The sequence below is a fragment of the Montipora foliosa genome, chromosome 1 (assembly GCF_036669935.1).
Source record: "Montipora foliosa isolate CH-2021 chromosome 1, ASM3666993v2, whole genome shotgun sequence".
Classification (NCBI taxonomy): Eukaryota; Metazoa; Cnidaria; class Anthozoa; order Scleractinia; family Acroporidae; genus Montipora; species Montipora foliosa.
Genome location: NC_090869.1, coordinates 1480884 through 1495162, shown reverse-complemented (window position 1 = coordinate 1495162; position 14279 = coordinate 1480884). Strand labels below are relative to the sequence as shown.

General features: G+C 40.0%; 1 pseudogene; it reads right to left on the bottom strand.

Annotated features, from left to right (window-relative positions):
- Positions 1 to 6205: 6205 nt before the first annotated feature.
- Positions 6206 to 8090, bottom strand: LOC138008205 (uncharacterized; annotated as a pseudogene).
- Between the last annotated feature and the right edge of the window lie 6189 nt (positions 8091 to 14279).

Sequence of the window (14279 nt, the reverse complement as noted above, 5' to 3'; positions counted from 1 at the left end):
AAATAAGGGACTCAACTACTTACAAACTACTTCAACAGGAAAAGAAAACAAACAGCGGTTACAAACATTTTCATTTTATACTTGACGTTTCGTATGTTGCAGCATACATCATCAGAAGTGACGGTTAAAACTGTCACACAGAATTTTAAAAACTAGAGCGAGGAACTGGTGACTAGTTAAAAAGTGTGATAACAAAATCGTAACTTCCGGTAGTCGATTCTTCCGGAAGAAATTAATAAACAAAAAGCTTCTCACTACCAATGTTTTCATTGAGAGAGGGCTTTAAGTCGCTGATTAATAGCGTTTCTTTAATTTTACATTGCATGTCGGACTTTCCAGTTGCGAGGATTTCAAAATGGTCCCATTTGATGTTATGACCGGTAGAAATTGTATGGTCTGCAACAGCAGAGGCGTGGCCGACTTGTGTAAGAGCTTTGAAATGCTCGGACTTCCTGTCATGCAAAATTAAAGAAACATGTAAAATGTTTGTCATGTAAAATTAAAGAAACGCTATTAATCAGTGACTTAAGAGTCCCTGCCCATAATTATCAAACATAACTCGGCAAGGGTCGAAAATTCGATTTCGCTCATATTTTTATGGTAGATAGGCTAGGTTATGATAAAAACTACTGGATAAATTTTTCGGCAAAATATCCTTTTATTAAAAAAAAAAATGCAAATTACCAAATTCCGTTAAAATCGTCATTTGACGCACCATTTTATTAAACAAGTTCAAAAGCCTCGTATGCAAAAACAAATTATTTTTCCGTCTTTAAAACACTCAAATAGTTTTGTGCAATGAATAAATGTGTATTGGGTAGATTTGGGGGAATGTTGCGTCATTTTTTGGGTGCAAAATAATTAAATTTCGAAGACATGTATTTCTTTCACTTAAAAGTACTTCGTGAATACAATTAATTTTCACCATGTGCGAAACCTTCAAATGGATTAAGCTTCTGGTGGTCCAATTGTAGAAGGATGGTCTACAGATTCGCTTAAAAATTTCTTTGGGCAAATGATTGTGAACGACGCAAGAGCTTCTCAAAGTACGTAAAAAATGCAAATATTTCGCCTTCCGTCGTCAACTGGCATTACACATATATTTAAGCACGCGCCAGATGTATGGACCCATCTTAAGTTGAAAGAGACACAGAGCTGATAATTTCGAAATGTTCTAACCTTATTTCCCGTAAGAGGCAGGTCCAAAGGCTGATTTAACGTGTTTCTCTCACCATTTGTCGCATTTTAAGCGGTCAAGTTTGCTTCTGTGTACACAACGTTCGTTGCACACGTATTCAATGGTCGAATACCATAATCTGTGATCATCTTTCGGGGCATATGATCACCACTGCATCTACTTAAGTCAACAACTGCTAAGTGTTTTGCAGATAGTTGCTTGCTTTGTACGTACTAAACCTGCTAGACCAACATATTACATTTGATTGGGACCATTGCTCTCAGGCGTGTCGGCGCCCGCAGCACAATCATTAGATCGTCACGCAATGCTTTTCTTTTTGGCGGGTACGTATACCGGTAGGGGTATATAATATAGCAAAAATAAAAATAAAAAAAACAAATATAAATATTTGTTTCCATATTCGCAGTTTGCTTTGCATATTTTGTATTGAGCACTCTTAGGATAAGTGAAACAATTCATTGCATGTTTATCCGTTTTTTTGTTGTTGTATAAATCTACTAGCGCGTAATTCTCTGAATTGCTACGCTACTTAGTATCTATTCTGTGATAGATAGTGAGTAGCGTAGTAGTGTACGCTTCTCGATAAGGCAATGATGTCCTTTGCATCAAAACTAGAACAGCGTGTTGCCACTGTTGATAATCCTGTAGAGGATACTGGTACAGCTAAGGTACCGGATTCCCGTTCATCGTTGTCAATGGGCTGGGCTTTGAAATCCTCCAGTACTCAAAGAACCCGACTGAATGAAAACCAGAAACAATAACTGACAGAAGTATTCAAAATCGGCGAACAGATTGGAAAGAAAGCTGATCCCTCCAATGTTTGCAAGTCAATGAGAAAAGTTAGAAACGCAGATGGCTCTTCTAGATTAGATGCTTCGAGTTATTTAACTTCTCAGCAAGTTGCAAGTTTCTTCTAACGCCTTGCTTCAAAGAAAGTTGTCCAAGCTGCTGAATCTGGGGACGAAGAAGATGAACACACCGAAGAGCTGGATAAAATTCATGAACAGAACATACAAGAATTGAGTAACGAAATCATGGCAGAAATATCATTGCAGCATCCGATCATGTACCATACGCATAACATTTGTGAAATCGCAGCTTGCTCTAAACTCGCAAAGTTTTCTGTGCAGATCCTCCAAGACATATGTAATTTTTATGAGTTTGACATCTCAACAATCAACGTTAACCGAAAGAAGCCCTACATAGATCTTCTGACGAAATTAGTTGGTAGCTGCAGTTTTAACAAATCACTTTGAAACGCAATCTTCAACATAGAGAGCTGGGGCCAACAGACCTCATCCACTATGCAGGGGCAAGTTTTCCTTGAAGAGCCCCGATCATCACCGCAGGAATAGAGAATCTCCTTTGTGTTTTTAAATACGTGGGGGACTTGCCTCGAAGACCCCAGAAAGAGCTGTAACTCAGGTCCCGACCATACTAATAAGTTTTGATCTCGAAGAAAACGAAGTAAATTATTTTCGCCCAAACTAGCGTTTAATTTTCCCATTGGCTTCATTTGTCCAAACTAATAGGTTCGAAAGCGATAAGAACGAGTTGGACGTGGAATTGTGCATATGTGAAATAAATGTTCAGGTAATACCACTTCATTCACAAAGTAGTCCCACCACGCGCTAGTTCTTCCTGGTCTAGTCCAATATCTCCTTTTTCTTTCTTATGGCTGTCCTTCATCAGTTCTTTATTGGTATGGCGGAATCTCACAAAACGCTTGAGGTAGTAATTTTGCGACATTTTGTTTCCGTGCAGAGATCGGGTGGCTTCGGACGCGGGAGAAAAACTGCGAACCGGGGTAGGGGTTTGTAAAGACTTGTCGTGCCAAAAAAGCACGTGTGGGAGCGGGAGGGGAGCGCAAGCGCGCGCAAGATGATGCGTATGGTACCGGGGTAACGGTATGATCATGTTGCAAAAAGCAATATGCCACGTTCGATACATCAATATTCTGACATGGCTCCGAAGCTTTCGGGACAAACGTCTTTTTCTGGTGTTGTTTTCTTTGTGTCCAAGTCTCTTTCGGGAATTGAGAGACAAAAGAAACTTTAAAAAGTTACAATTTTTACCCGAAAGCCTTGGAGCATGTTAGAATATTAATATATCGAACGTGGCCTAATTGAGAAAACAAAAAAGTTTGCAGAAGCTCCGACTGTCCGCAAAAGTATTCGAAAACAAATTCTGCCAAGTTGTAAAAAAAAAATAATAATAAAACGCCTTCATTTTGTATTTGCATTGTTTGGTTTTGTGGAAGCTGCGAAATTTAGAGACTCGGGGGAATTTTCGGATTTCGTTCAAACTGTGTTTGGGAAAAAGTAATCAAAGAAATTTTGCACAGCGCGAAAAGACCTAGGAACGAGTTTAGCCCTAGAGTGTTACTCAATGTAGGTAGCGGGTCGCTTAAGAGATGACAACAGATGACAATTCAGGAGACAAAGTTAAACTAGTCATTCTTTTCATTCCTTTACTTTACTCTCTTCCTAATCAACAAGATTGTGTGCTCCAAGTGGTTACATATCAGGATAGAAATTGCCCTACCCCTTCCCCCTAAAATGGGATGACAGCATTGCGTGACGAACAAATAACGAAGCACTGCAAAGGTTCAAGGTCAAACAGCAATCGTTCAAATGTGATAGTATTTTGGTGTAGTGAAAAGTAAGTAACTATCCACAAATGACTTAGCGTTGTTGAGTTAGATGCAGTGGTGATCATAAGCGCCGAAACAAGTTCAAAGATGGTATTCGACCATTAAATACGATGAAAATTAGTGATGTAGATCGGACATTGTGTGAAAAGAAGGAAACTATACTGCTTTAAATGGGACAAATGGTGAGCGAAACACGTTAAATCGGCTTTTGGACCTGCCTCTTACAGCAAATAAGGTTAGAACATTTCAAAATTATTATCTCTGTGTCTATTTCAACTTAATATACGTCAAGGCATGTGGTGCATGCTAAAATATATGTGTAACCCGTAAATTGAAATTTGACAGCGGAGGGGCAAATATTTGCATTTTTAACGTAATTTGAAAAGCTCTCGCGTCGCTCACAATCATTTGCCCAGATAAATTTTTACAGGAATCTGTAGACCATTCTTCTGCAATTCAACCACATGGTGAAAATTTATTATATTCACGAAGTACTTTCAAGTGAATGAAATACATGTCTTCGAAATTTAATTATTTTGCACCCAAAAAAAGACGCAACATTCCCTAAAATCGACCCAGCACACATTTAAACATTACACAAAAATATTTGATTGTTTTAAAGACGGAAGAATAATTTGTTTTTGCATGCGAGGCTCTCAAACTGGTTAAATATAATGGTGCGTGAAATGGCGACTTCAAAGGAATTTGGTAATTTGCATATTTCTTTCAAATAAATGAATATTTTGGCAAAAAAAACTACCCAGTAGTTTTTGTCATGCCCTAGCCTGTCTACCATAAAAATATGAGCCAAATTGAATTTTCGACCCTTGCCGCGAAATTAAGAATTTGTCTGATTTTTACAGGCAGGCACTCTTAAAACCCTCTCTCAATGAAAACATTGGTAGTGAGAAGCTTTTTCTTTATTAATTTCTTCCGGAAGAATCGACTACCGGAAGTTACGATTTTGTTATCACACTTTTTAACTAGTCACCAGTTCCTCGCTCTAGTTTTTAACTGTGTAACAGTTTTAACCGTCACTTCTGATGATGTATGCTGCAACATACGAAACGTCAAGTATAAAATGAAAATGTTTGTAGCCGCTGTTTGTTTTCTTTTCCTGTTGAAATTGAAATGGCCAAAGGACAAAAGTATTTACAAACTACTTACAATACGATACTTTCAGAGCAGTACTTACACTGCTTACGGACAAACAACAGCAACTAATGAGCGATAAATAAATAAATAAGTAAATAAATAAACATACAATGAAAAAAAGTGGCATAATGACAGGAACAGTGCGCTAAGAAAGATAAGGAGACAGTATCCATTTTTTTCTTAAGAAGTCTTTGTTACTGATTATTTTTTCAGGTTCATATTTTGCTACAATTTTGGCTCGAAATCCATGAATGTTGGGAAGAATTTGGTTATTCCTGCAATTCCACAAGAAAAGCTTTCCAATTATTATAAAATGTTCAGCAATATATGTAAAGGGTTAGTAGTTTCTGTGATAATTCCAACAAGCACATTTTGCAGGGAAAGGCGAATCCTTTTACTCGAAATAATGCACCAGTAAGTTTCAAAATCGTTCCAGAACTACTTAGAATAAGGGCAGTGGAAGAGCAAATGGTTTAGTGATTCAGCCTGACCTTTGCAGAAACTACATAGATCATTTGTTCTAAAGCCTATTTTATATAATTTGCTGTTTGTATAAGAATTGAGTTGAGAACTTTGTATTGAAAAGCTTTAACATACGATTCAAGAGTGACGGCATGTAGTAACTGAAAAATGTGTCTCAATTGGTCATCATTAGTAAGATTAAAATCGCTCTGTAATTTATAAGCGATATAAGGAAGTTGCGCTTTTTCCCTGATAAGTAACGTATAGAATTCTTTTGACTTCTTTGTAGTTACGTCAAATATGTTGTCATCCGTGATTACGAACGTTGGAGGATTTATTGATGGAAGGCAATCTTTATCTCTTAAAGGTGATGGAATAGACCGACGTAGACTAGCCAACTGTAAAATATTTGTTTTATTTATTTTGTTCGAGAGGTCATTATAGGCATCTGGTAACATTTAAATTAAACAAAAGATCTTGGGTGAATACAATTCCAGCTTCGTAATAGTTTTTGTAATGGGCGGGCTTATTATCTTTAGTCTAATTTCACAGTTATTCCAAATAATATTTGTCGAATCAATTTCTGTGGCGAAAGTCTGACGGAACTCTGTAATCATTTTACTTGCTTTTAGAATAGACCGTCATCAATGAACAAAAGTAATCGTTAATAATTTCAAAACGGTTTAGGTTCATCCAAGAATCCCCATACTTACCAGACGAGGATTTCCCCAATTTGATCACTTTCCCTTGGCCGACAGAATATGCGCGCCAACAGGTAATAGATCCTTCTGAAGTGAAGTCAAAGTTGTTAAGCTTGGTGATACCTGTAATCGTCTGCGCATCGTCTGGCGTCTCGGTGATGGTATCCACGGAAACCACTCGTACACTTTCCAATCCCCCGTATGATAACAATGCGTTCCTCAGGTCGTTGGCGGTACAAACATCGTAACCTTCATTGATAAAGGCTTTGACGTGGCTTTTACGGCTCGCAGCTAGCCGATCGGCAGCCCCTTTTCCATCTTGAGGATCGCTAAATTCAACGCGGATTACTTTCACTCCGGTGCTATCTGATATTTCTTGGCACATAAGTAGCGTGCGAGAGGAGTGATAGCAGCCGGCGTTGTTGAAAGTAAGCTTGGTTGATTTCAGGGTGCTCTTGCTTTAATGTGGCCAGGAGATGTTGCATAATTGCGGTGACAGGAGAACTTCCCTGGGTGCAGGACTGAACTATATGGATAAAGGCTTGCCACTGTAGCACACCCTCCCTTCGTCTGAACACCACAGAAATATGCCATGAAATGCCCCGCTTGCCAAACCAGTCTGTTTGAGACTCTAGATATCTCTGAGGTAAAAATTTCATCGCCCAGTCATTGACAACGAACACTGTTTCAGGATTAAGCGAATCATCAATGACATCCAAACGAGCCTGATCTTGGTGGGTCGACCTTAGTAAATGGCACTTCCATGATTGGATGGCAAGCGTGGCAGAGTTAGCAAGGAACAAGGCCTCGTCTTTTTCTTCTTCTGTGGTAAACGATGCCCCATCAACCGCAGTGGATATGTCGTTCAGGGTCCAGTGTAAGCTTTCACACTGGTCACAGAACTCGTCATGGTCGTGTTCGCATTTCTGTCGCAGGGCAGAATCACTGGAGTCACTAAGCGCAAATACACTGTAGTGACTCGCAATTCCAGATGAAGTGCTCACATGAACCTGAAAGTAAATGTCAAACACCTTCACACAAAGCATGGGGTAGCTTGTTACCCACAATATTTAATTATAAAAATTAATTATAAGGACAATGTTCAAGTTCTGTGGCATATAACAGATAATAATCTGAATGATCTGAATTGGTGAAATCCACCACAAAGCTATTTTACATCTATTTCATACATGTAGAAGCATACATAGGAAAAACCAACAAATAATTTCCACTGTTAAGCTGTCGTCACAACGGTGATTTGTTTCCGCAATATTTTCATCCATTTACAAAACAAGGTTACTTGAATATCAAGAGATTGCCCACACGTTATTGAACTATTCACAACACTTAAGTTGCTTACCCTGAAATCACCTTTGAGGTAGAATTTGTCGACCTTTAGTAATTTCACGCACCGCAACTCCCACTCTTTCCCAAAACCAAGATTCCCAAGCCGATGGACTAAGCACTCTAGTTCATCGAACGCACGCGTCCCATCTGCCGCGAAATAGTCGAGTCCTTGGAGAGACTTTCTGGTTGAGGCTTTGTATTCTTCCAAAACCCGCAGCATCGTCCGCTCACTAAACGCCTTAAATCCAGTCTCGTGGCAGTATTGGGTATACTGACGTGCTATCCTCTGGGGTATCATGGTGCGAATAACGTTGGGTACTTCAATCAATTGTCCAGAAGAAAGCTTCAGGTTTTTTTGTCCAAATGGCAGATCTTGTACCAAATGGGGGCTCGTTATATAACATAAGAAGTGATCTAGTTGTCTTTGATCCACTCTTATCTTTGGTGAAGGGTACGAAGCCAAAGACGCGCCGGTTCCATGCTCTAAGCGATGCAGATTAGAAATAGTAAAACGATATCTAGTTAAACGAGGAATGAATCTTGTGATATCACTGTAAGAAGCAACTGCAGACATGATTGACAGGATTTGCCGTCTAGTCTCCCACCCATGGGCTTTACCGTGTGCCTCAGCTAAGACCTGGAGATATCCCTTCGAAGACTCAGAGAGTTTTCGTCAAGCCCGAGAGCTTCGTTCATAGCAGGAGAAGAGACGACCGCTTGCCAAAGAGAACCTGCATAATTAAGCGTTAAGTCGTGGAGCACTGAAGACAAAATTTCCACAGTTCGTTTAGTATACCGCAGCTTAGTGCTGTCACTGGCCTTTTTCCCACTCAACCCAAGGTTGAGTTACAGGTTCTATGTTCTTGGACACCAGATATTCGTTCAACTTCTTGCGGGAATCTGGCTTGGAAGCAGAGGCCTCTTCGCTCGTAGTGGAAACAAGGCTTCCAGTATAGGGACTGAGGACAGTCTCGTCATTCCGCCGCTTTGATGATATTTCTAGGTCCTCAACTCAGTTTCCAGGCCATCAGAGGAGATCGCACTGTCAGCACTTGATTCCGCACTTGAAACGTCTGTTCCCTCCTTATGAGCCTGAAACAAGATCTTTTCATAAATATCGAGTCCAAGAAACACAATTCCTTTGTGCTCGTGCACAGGGGATGAAACAATCACGGCAGAAACCGAGCGTAATGTTGGCCTGGTACCAGGCTCCCTGGTGGGAATTGGTGCCAAAAAAAAATTGGCGTTGTTTTTCGTTGGGGGGCGGGGCGATTGAGGTGTATCCAGGGCAAATGTGCTACATGAGAAGCTGTGGCTCCTTGTATTACGTTTGCTGTTTTGTCATTATATGTAACCATCAATAAGATCATCAGTTCTTATTTGAAACTTACCGATGTCAGTTGTTCAGGTAACTCAACTTGAACACAGGGCTCTTCGGTGGCGGGCTCGCCACTTGCTCCAGCACCCTCCGGCGTCTGGTCAGCCAGGGCCTGTCGACTGATTACTTCGTGGCGTTGCTTACAGATTGCTTTTTTGAAAAAAAAGAAAGCAAATTCGCTTATTGATATCGAATACCATAGCTACGGTATCTAAAATTCATCATTTCATCAGTCAATCGACAATCAACCTTTCAAGAAAAAAGTAGTTGACAAGCTCATTGTTCGCAAAGGTAGATGCAGTGCAATGACCTCTCGCAAATTTATTGAAAAGGAAACGATTTAAAATATTGTTAAGGATATAAAAGTGAAATGCTATGCTGGGTTTCTTGAGTGTTTAAAGTCAGTTGGTATTGCATATTAACGCGAGCAAATTGCGATTATTTTACTAAACTGACCAACATAAACATTTTAACGTACATGAATATCCAACCGGAACAAGTGTGTTGGTGTTGGTGACTTCCGGCCATCCACACAGAGGCTCCCTCTGGCACTTACGGACTTGTGCGCCGCTAGTTCTTTTGGAACTGTACAAAGGGTTTTCCTCGTTCTCCAACGGATGCCAAATTCTGTCGTATGGCGTGGGCAGATAGCCAGACCAAGGTGTTTTTCTCCTAATGAGAAAATGCCTGGCAAAAAATTCCACAACTTCATATCTGTTGTACGACTCAATTACAAGCAACATAAAGCGATAGAAACAATACACTTTAAGTCTATAGGGAGGTATTTACCGGCTCTGGCTAACAGCAATTTCACTTCAGTTCTTAAACCCTCATCGGCGCTAAGCCCAAAAACAGATAGATGTCCAGTCACACATTTGTTGCAATCCTTGAGAGTCACGTATTCCAGCTGACCAGGATAATCAGAAGATTCCCCGCAAGGGGTCACCTTACCAAGTAATGTTATATAGCTACAAAGAGCCATAAAACTACAAGAAATAACATCTACTGAACAAGCACGAGAGTCGACCACGATATTACTTCCTTTTTAATCTGTTTCGTAATACAGAGCAGCCGCCGGTACCCATGACAGGTAATTTTATCGTCCTGATACAATTTATCTTATTGTTTGTTTACAAACTTTGCGTCCTTTTGCTCGCTCATGTTACAAACATTTCCGATATTTTCGGAGGGAAGCGTTCCGAGTTCGAGCATCAAACTGTGCAAAGAAAATGAATAATAGCAATATTTGAAGAAAATGAAGTAAAAAAGTTTAAGAATGAGGTACCAGGTACATTTTTATCTTGTTAAATATCACACATTTTCGGCCGCCACGTAATGCACCGTTTGAGGATGTTCTTTAAAGAGCTTAGGAAATCACAATTTTAACACGTCCGAAAAAACTATCGAAGTAGAAATGGATAAGAATGGTTTTTCTTATGTCGTGTCAAGTTTGATTTCAATTGAGTTAATTTTAAGACTTCAGCGTTGCTTGGTTCTCGCAGCAAATTTTGGACAATTTGTCAAACAGAAACCGCACATTTACCGCGTTTTCAATTTTTCGCAAAGTTCTAAAAAAATAAGAATCGCTGGAACTTGTAAATATGATATTTGAAAATAGTTCACTAAAGGGTATCTTTGGGCAAAATATGAGCGATCCGCCAAAATGGTCGTTGACTGACGATTCTCGATTCTTGCAGGCAGCCATTCATAAGTAGGTTTAATCCAACCTTATACCTAGACTGCAAAACAGTCGTTTTCTTTCATTTTCGGAAGGCGCGAAGCACCGTAAGCGTGATCCTCGCGTGTGAAGCGCGTCTCTCCCCATTCTCCCTCGCTGTTTCTACACTCGCTCCAGACCTTTCGTTGGAATATTTACTGCGTCTCTTGCGTTCGCAAAAAATACGACTGTTTTGCAGTCTACCTTATACCTGGAAATTTCTATGGATTTACAATTGGCATAGTGAGATTACAAGAATATAAATGGTTTTGTCCAGCCTTGTACATGGAAGTTTCTGTAGATTAACCAGTGACTTGATAAAATTACAGAAATAATAAGTTTTGATCCAGCCTTGTGCATGGAAATTTCCATGGATTTACAACTGGCGTGGTAAATATGTAAGTTCTTAATGGCATCTCGTGGCAAACTCATGAAGCTTTTCAGCTCACAGTGTATTCAGTTATTGAGGCTACACAGTTTCTCTTCCAAGAAGGGATGAAGTTTGTCTTAACTGAGCGCTTCTGTCAAGGAATATTTTGGCCACCATGCGCAAGTTAGGCAGACAGAATGATAATCCTGATATTTCCCCCTCTACTAACTCTGCATAAAGGTAAGCGATTTTCCGAATTTAATGACCAACCGGATGAGAATGGCGCTTACCATTTACAACACATCATTTCATCCCGCATATTTTACTCGATCTTGTGAGAAAGGGCCTGGAAACGGAAGGATTTTCGCAAATGGTAAGAGCATTTCGCGAATTCCGTTCCGAACGGAAAAAGAGGACTACCTCTGGAGGTTGTCCACAATTTCCGAAAAGATTTTCTGGATGCCTTTCCATTTGACCTCAAACCGAAATTTCCGGATTTTTTGGCTAAATGGTAAGCACCCCTGGAGCCATGAGAAAATCCTGAAAATTGTCCGTTAATGGGAAATTATTTGCGGTACGCAGTAAAGCAAATAATTGCTATCTGCACGTTACGATTGGAATGTTATTTATTGTCCTTTGCATTGTCATGTTACTTGCAAGTCATTTGCATTTAGTATATATCGGTTAGCATATTCAATTCGTTCCACTTCGGTCTGTACTGCGAACGACTTCAGTGCAGTAGACTAATTTTTTCATGCTCTCAGCTGCTTTTGGAGTGGAAATGTATTTTAATTTTGTTTATATTTATTTTTATTTTTATTATTGTTATTTATTATTATTTTATTTTATTTATTTATTTATTTATTTATTTATTTATTTTGTACGATAAAATTTACAGTGCGGGGAGTTTGGGCACCTCAGCACTTCCTGTAGACGAAACGTGGATAGAGGCGGGCGAGATTGACTAGCTGACGTGGTTGATGAGGATTCCAATTATTTCCTTCATTTAATAAACATGCGGCAGGCGAATTTGTTGCGGAGACCACCTGTTCGAGTGTAGCGGGGAGACTGGAAAAATCAGCATATTTCTGGGAAACGTGTTAGCAGGCTCCGAAATGTGTTTGAAGTATCATTCGGGAAGGTGATAGATTACCTTTTGGTCAATACCCGTCGCCTTGTTTTCTTGTAAACAACGAATCTTCACTCGATCGCCCGCATTTTGTGCAGCGAGCAATATTGGAGTTACTAGCTAACTGCTGTATTCAAGAGCACAGCGTCTCGCCTTTTTGCGTAAACCTACTCTCTGTTGTCGAAGGCAAAAAGCTTCGTTTGGTGATAGATTTGAGGCATATTAATCAATGTCTAGTTTTGCCCAAATTCAAGTATGAAGATTTGCGATCTCTGTCTGAGGTTTTGGATGAGGGTGACTGGTTTTTTATCTGGGACCTCAAGTCGGGCTACCATCATGTCAGGATTCATCGGGACCATCAAAACTACTTGGGTTTTGCTTGGAATTTCAATCGGGTGCTCTCAGATATTTTACTTTTCAAGTGCTTCCTTTTGGGCTTAGCAGTGCTTGTTTTTGCTTCACGAAATTGCTTCGGCCTCTTGTAAGGCGTTGGCGTTCGATGGGTCACGTCAGTTTTGTCTACCTAGATGATGGTTTAGGCAGTCTCCCCGATAATTGTTCCGCTCAAGCAGCGAGTATTATTCAGCGTAAAGATCTCGGCTCTTGCGGATTTGCTGTAGCTTGTTGTTAATGAAGATAAGTCGTGCTGGTCGCCCAGACAAATTGGCGAGTGGCAAGGTTTCGTAATTAACACGATTTTAATGCAGTTCCAAGTTCCAGACAAGAAAGTAGCGAAGCTCAAAACAATATTAGACTCTGCCATTCAAGACGGCTTCGTAACGTTCCGGAATTTAGCCAAGATTGCGGGATCGGTAAATTCTATCTACCTTGCGGTTGGGCCGATTGCTCGATTACTCACTAGACAAATGTACGCTGCCATTGACTCTAGATCAGCTTGGGATTCTATATTACCTATTTCATCTAGTTTGATGGTAGATTTAAAGTTTTGGTATTTGAACATTAGGTGCGGTTACACTAGACCTCTTGCCCATGGGGAACCTTGGGTTACGGCTTGGGTTGGGTTTACCCTGGGTTATGATCGACTCCCCATTTGCGGTTACACACTTGTAAATTACCCAAGGGGAAGGTAAGCGTTGGCCTGTTTTGGTGGGAAACTTACCTTTAAGATAAGACAAGATGAGATTTATTAGTTTTTCCACTAAATGGTTTTTGAAAGACTAATTACAATACAAAGTACATTAAAATTAAGGATCTAAAAAAAAAAGGTAAACATCGGAGATCTACATCTGAACGACAAACTTTTCTTTGGCTTATTTTCGGTAATTGTCACGATCGGCGCTTCTCTTAAACTGTCCACCTCAATTAAGTTCAGCGATTCATCGCTTCATTTTAAGAAGGCAACAAAGACGTCGACTTCAGTTACGCTTTCTCTAGTCCTTGCAACTCTCCAATTTATAATTTAGACGTCGACTTGCTGCTGGCCAGAAAAGGCGTGCTTGGGTATTTCCACGTCCGCAGTTGTTTACACAGTTCATCACAGCATGTATTTTCCTCGCGTTCGGCAATCTTGTGATTGGTTGAGCCGCTTTGGGGTTTTGTTAACCATAAGACTTACATCTGAAACTGTCATGGGCAATTCTTTTGTTCTTTTTGACGTATCCATGGAAATTTCCCACAGGAATTTTTCCCTTGGGCAGATCGGTTACACATAAAAAATTGCTTCCCCGTGGGAAAAAACCACTTACCCAAGGGCAAAATGGCTAGTGTAACCGCAGCTATTGACTGTTTCAATGGCTATTCAATTAGGCCACCTCCTACTTCGTCCGTCATGATTTTTACCGATGCAAGTGATGTCGCATTCGGGGGTTTTTCTTCCAATCTTAGCGTTTCTTCGGTCAGCGGCATGTGGCTTGCGGATGACAAGTATAAGCAAGTTTCTTTTTTTTCCATTTCTTAAGCATAATAGCCCAGCTTATCCAATTTCTTATTATCAGGTCAAATTATTTCCTGGGAAAAAACCTTTCTAAATATAGACCCTGAACCTTGTGATTGCCATAACAGAGCAAAATATTAGCCACAGCTTTTTGATCAGCACAAATAAAGGTAAGCGATTTTCCGAATTTAATGCCCAACCGGTTGAGAATGGCGCTTACCATTTACTACACAGCATTCTATCCCGCCTATTTTACTCGATCTTTTCAGAAGTGG